Genomic DNA, 6,393 nt, shown 5'->3' on the forward strand with positions numbered 1-6,393 from the left:
ATTATTATTATTATCATTAGTGGGGTGAGACTGAGTCCCTTGTACTGCGGCCACTACTGGCCAATTGTACCAGCCTCAGATGACAGGTGAGGGTGATTGTGGGGCAATTGGTGGAATGAAGATTGGCAGGGGAAACCGAAGTACTCGGAGAAAACCCGCCCCAGCGCCACTCTGTTCACCCCAAATCCCACTTGACCAGACCCGGGATCGAACCCGGGCCGCCGCGGTGGGAAGCCTTCGACTAACCGCTTGAGCTATTTTCTCATCACACTTCAATTTTCTTCAGCGGTTTTCCTTTACGAAACGTCTTCTCGGCAAGTGTTCGTGAACAATGTCTCTCATACGTGATTCGAGCTTGTCCAGTTGTATTTCATATCTTGTGTCGTCATAGGATCAGACTAAGTGGCTCAGTCAGAAATATTAAACAGTTTATCAACCAAATAACTCGGCTTCGGCCCTGTCCTTGCAAGAATGGAGTTTGAAAAGTACCTATCTACCACACTAAACGGCTTCGCAGTGCAGGTGCGAGTATGCAGAATCACTATGTAGGACTACATTGTCTTTCCGTCTCTTGAGTATTTTCCTTTTCTCCTTATTTTAACTTAGGTTTCGTTGCCCCTGATTTATATTTTCAAAAATTCCTTCGTTACAGTAACATTAGCCAACGGCCATACCATGATGAAAATACCGGTTCTCGTCCGATCACCGAAGTTAAGAAGCATTGAATGTGACTAGTACTTGGATGGGTGACCGCGTGGGAACACCACGTGCTGTTGGCATTCGTTTTGAAGCCGAGTTAGCGTATCGGTATAGTGACTGGCTACGGGCTGGATGACCGAGGGGTCGGAGTTCGAGTCCCGTTAAGGTCAAGAATTTTCTCTTCTCCAAGTCGTCCAGACCGGCTCTGGGGGTGCACCCAACCTCCTATCCAATGGGTACCTGGGGCTCTTTCCATGGGGGTAAAGCGGCAGGGACTCACCTCCAGCTAGTGCCGATGTCAAGAAAATGTGGATCTATACATCCACTCCCCCATACGCTTTCATGGCGTAGTGCTTAATGAGTTGCACAAGGACAACTTCTTACCTTTACCTTACACCAACACTGTGCAGCCGCTGTTTACAAGTCACATGCATAGTTCTTAATGGAAATCACAACACTGTTTCAATTCATGAAATACTCCCTTTACCACTGATGTGGTGTTGTCACAGACTAGTCTCTACATCTGTACACCTGGCGACAACTACGAAGGAAACAAGATGTGACGCGCCGTTGGTGGTAAATAGGCAAAGGTACAGTGAGAACCTCAAATTTCACATATGAAAGAAGCGTTACGTCCACCTACTCCTCTGCACTGTTCATGGCCGTGCCTCTGTCATTCTCGGAAGCCAGCCGCTAGTGTTTACTTTCAAACTACCAAGGTCGACCTATCTCTGAACAACGAAACAAATGAAATGGCGGAAACAATCTCAGCACCAGATGTTGCGGGGTGGTCAATTGCGTGAGAGAGACGAATCGACATGCTTATCAATGGGACTGACTCAGTGGATGCTGTTATGTCATTTCCGGCCTCTCTCCAGTTTCCACAACGTTGTCTCGGCGCGATACTTGTCACGTGTGGGAGCATCACACCAAACTGCCTATTCCTTTGTTTTTACGGATCGCATGACTTTTGAGAATCTAGCTGAGAGAGTAGTTAAAGCCCTAGCTCAAGCGATTCCTCGCTGGCATCCCACCGCGGCGGCCCGGGTTCGATCCCGGGTCTGGTCAAGTGGGATTTGTAATGGACAAAGTGGCGCTGGGGCAGGGTTTCTCCGAGTACTTCGGTTTCCCCATGCCAATCTTCATTCCACAACTTGCTCCACAGTCACCCTCACCTATCATCTGGGGCTGGTACAATAGGCCAGAAGTGGCCGTAGTACAAGGGACTTAGTCCCACCCCACTAGCAATACAAAAAATAATACACTTAAATCAGTGGAACAATGAGCAGGGGACCCACACGTCAAAACAAAGCAAGTGGCTTGCCGCATGATGTGTGATGCGTAGCTAATAACAGGTTGTGCAGACGTGTGAAACTATCTCTTATCTGTCCTCTGAAATACAGTATATGCTACGAGTATTCAATTTTATTTATGTATTCCAAAGTATTTATTCACGTAAGAAAAGCCGGTCACGGTAGCCGAGCGGTCTAAGGCATGCACTGTCTTCGCTCGCTCGGAAGCCGAGATCGTGGGTTCGAATCCCACTCAGGGCATGGATGTTTGTGTGCGTTTTTCTGTGTTTGTTTACAGGTAGAGGCCTTGCGACGAGCTGATCACTAGCCCAAGGAGTCCTACCGTATGTGTAAGATCTAGAAAACCGAAGTGAACGGAGTTCATGGAGGTAGGCCTAGGCCCACTGGGGCTGTAGTGCCAAGGAAAAAAAAAAGAAAAGCTGACATGTGCGGACTTCGGTGACATAAGACTCTGTATACGAGAATAAGCAATAATCGTAGTGTTAATTTAAGCGTTACCTTGATTACCATGAGCTTAAACAGCTGCAAACATTTTTTTTGCCTATAAATCAGTCCCTAGTTGTTAGTTATACAGTTGTGCGGATAGCTGGCAATAGTCATGAAGCTCGTTAATTTGCTAGTCAGTAACGCAACTACCGTAATTTAGTTATGTATAGCATAGTTACCTAGTTAGCGAAGGAAATACTTTGAGGAACAGTATGTTTTCTGCGAGTCTCATTTGATCCCTAGATTACAGTTTGAAATTTTGACCAAAGATTACACGCGGTCGAGGCTTCCAGGAGTAGCCGTGGACAGACGAGCCGATGGATGGAGCAGTCGTGTGGTGCCACTCTGAGGAGCAATCGCCCCGCACCGGAAATGCCAGCGAACATTCCCAGAGTCACGTTACACAGCGACCTAACCCTTTATGTGCTGATCTATTATATGAAAGAAACCTCTCTGTTATATTTCCAGAGAAGATACTGGAATCATAACAACGAAACTGAAACCGATCCCTTCACTGACCTGAAACACCCAACACAACAGACCGGAAGTACCAGTGTTGTGTAGGGAGGTACATATTGGTGTATCATGGAGAAGACTGAGTATTTAAACTGCCTTAGTGATAGTTCTGTGAAGGTTCGAGACAGCACTTCTGTTTTTACACCAGAAGTTCATTTAATATACGGTAATTTATCGTCTGAGGTTTATTAAATACCTAGTAGCATTCAAGGTTAAGAAGGGTTCTGAGTTCGATTATGAAAATTGTCACTGCCTAATATCGAAAATAAAATTAACAGTAGGCTCAATCGCAATAGTGGCGGGCTACGGGCTGGACGTCTGAGAACTCATGGCAGGGGCAAGATTTTTCTATATTCTCCAGCTTACAGTCCGGTGCTGGAGTTCACACAGCCAATTGGTACCGGAGGTAAAACGACTGAGGCGTGAAGCTGACTACTCACCTCCATCTAGTGGCGAAGTAAAGAATGGTGGAGGTATACCTCCACGACCCCATATGTCGTCATGGTCTAGTGCTTAATTAGTTAATCATAGGGACTTCACCTTTATTTTTTTTAAGTTTGGCAGAATAACACAACCAGTCGCCTCAAGATAAACTGGGGCTAATACTCGAAACGTAGACCTGTACCTCAGATAATGGTCAAATAAGGTTTTTTTTCTGGATCCTTCATTTCTTTGTCCTGAGGTAGCCTATGTTGACTGAAGTCATGCGAGGTTTTCCTCCGTTCCTCCAGGTGAGCCTTGGTATTGAACAGTAAAATAGGCCACGATCTCTTCTTTCCACATGCTTTCCAATTCACAGTTCGCAATCATTCTAGAGTCGACACCGTATAGAACATGTAGCTGCAAGAAGCGTGATTCAATAATCCAGGCACCAACCAATGCGAGTGCACTCGTATGAGAACAGCACAGAGAGTGTCATGAAGTAAAAAAGTCACTTAGCATACTGTTGCCCTCGGAATTGGCCGTTGGCTGATGCCCACAAGATGGGGCAGTCGGCCAACACTGAGAGTCTCGCAGACAGACATCTGTCGGGTACATTGCCCTTACTTCTCAGCTGACTCTTGAATTGTTTGAGAATCCAGGTTATTTTCTTTCATGCATTGCCCCTTCTCGCGAGCAGTGGGAAGGTAGACGCCAGTTCTGAAAGCCGTTCTTTGCGATTATGCATGACTCTGCCTACCTGCATATTTGTATACACGTACGTAAATGCGTAACACTCATATGCCAACTAATTCCATACAAGCTTACTGTGTGACTGACTATGTATGCGAGGAAATAGGATTGACGCTAAGAATCGCTTAAACACGCTCGTATATACTCGTAATTAAATAAATAAATGTATATTTTTCTTTTTGAGGTTGAAAGTGATATTGCAAATTTGGAAAGATATAAATCGCCTGGTGGTGCTCCAATTCTGGCAGAAGTTGTTCAGGCAGGAGGTGAAATATTATATTCTAAGATCCATAAGGTAATTAATTTTATTTGGAATAAGGAAAAATTGCCTGTCAGTGGAAGGAGTCTATTATTGTATCAGTTAAAAAGAAAGGTAATAAAACTGACTGTAGTAATTATCATGGGATATCACTGCTATCAACTTCATACAAAATTTTATCCAATATTATTCTCTCAAGGTTAAGTCCATTTAATTTTAATATTCTCTTTGTTTATGGTGCTGCGTTAGCGCAGTAGCGACTGACTACGGGCTGGACGACCGAGGGGTCGGAGTTCGAGTCCCTGTAGGGTGAAGAATTTTATCTTCTCCAAGTCGCCAAGACCGGCTCTGGGTTCCACCAAACCTCCTATCCAAGGGGTGCCGGAGGCTCTTTCACAGGGGTAAAGGGAAAGGGGCGTGAAGCTGACCGCTCACCTCCAGCTATTGCCGAGGTCAAGAAAATGTGGCTCTATACATCCACTCCCCAATACGCCTTCATGGCGTACTGCTTAATTCGTTAGTCACAGGAACAATTTTACCTTCTACTTTATTCTATTCTTTTTATTGCTAGTGGGGTGGGACTAAGTCCCTTGTACTGCGGCCACTTCTGGCCTATTGTACCACTCCCAGATGATAGGTGAGTATGATTGTGGAGCAATTTGAAAGCGTTTTTCACAACCATTTTTTTTTTCAGACGTTTGGCAATGAGGTATTTTGTTATCCGTAGTTATCGTCTCTCCCTCGAACTCCCGGTGATACTGCTGTAATTTAGTTTTCTAACTTACTTTCACTTTAGGCATGACTACAAAAAGATAAACAAGCTTAACCACAGACTAGTCACCACTAATATGAATGACCCCCAGCTCCAAATGAAGAAGCGTAGCAAACCTGATTAAGACTTCGGCAATAAATAAATGAAGTCCTTTATCGGCTGAATAGTATTACGATGCCAGCAGCTACAGCCACTTTGATGGTATGCAGATGATGCAAGTTAGGTATAGAGGGATTGTGGAGGTTCCGTCTTGGGGAGTCCCGTCCCGGTTATTGCATCAGAAACACGAATCCATACTCAACTTGCTGTTTGTATGACGAAATGTGCGAGTCAAATATGAAGCATATCCCAATAGGGAAACGAGAATTTGTATGCACATGACGATGATTGAAATTTTAAATATAAAATAAAAAATATATAATAATAAACATTTTAAAAAGAAAACATGCAGCACAAAAAGGGTTCGTCGATAACATTATGCTTATTCATAAAACAGGCAAAATGTGCATTTATATGCACCGTCCAACCGTGTCTAAAATTTAAGAACTACTTTTTGGTTTCAAAAAAGAAATATGCATTTGCATTAAAATCCGATACCGATACCGATACCGATAATATAGATACCACAAAGAAAAACACAGAAACGTCAATTGACGTTAATAAGGAGGTTGGTCTAAGAGTAAACGCATAGAAAACTAAGTATATGTTGCTATCTCGTCACCAGAATGCTGGACAAAATCGTGACATAAAGATAGGAAAGAGATGTTTTTAAATGTGGCACATTTCAGATAACATTACCGTGTTCACAAGAGCCCTCCAATGGTCCCTATTCTGAGCCAGAACAATCCAATCAATATCATCCAATCCTATCTCTCTAAGATCCATTTTAACATTGTCCACCCACCTACGCCTAGGTCTTCCGAGTGGTTTCTTTCCTTCTGGCTTTCCCACCAATATCCTATACGCATTCCTCGTCTCCCCCATTCGTGCTACATGTCCTGCCCACCTCATGCTCCTTGACTTGATCATTCTAATTATACTTGGAGAGGAGTACAAGTTATAAAGCTCCTCATTATGCATTTTTTTTCCAACCTCATGTCACTTCATCCCTCTTCGGTCCAAACATTCTCCTCAACACCCTGTTCTCAAACACCTTCAGTCTGTGTTCCCCCCTT

At 44.0% G+C, this 6,393-nt stretch overlaps 1 pseudogene; it reads left to right on the forward strand.

Moving 5' to 3' along the window:
• The first annotated feature begins 660 nt into the window (after window positions 1-660).
• On the forward strand, window positions 661-779 carry LOC111868655 (annotated as a pseudogene).
• Window positions 780-6,393: the final 5,614 nt, after the last annotated feature.

The sequence above is a fragment of the Cryptotermes secundus genome, unplaced genomic scaffold (genome assembly GCF_002891405.2).
Source record: "Cryptotermes secundus unplaced genomic scaffold, Csec_1.0 scaffold696, whole genome shotgun sequence".
Taxonomy (NCBI): domain Eukaryota; kingdom Metazoa; phylum Arthropoda; class Insecta; order Blattodea; family Kalotermitidae; genus Cryptotermes; species Cryptotermes secundus.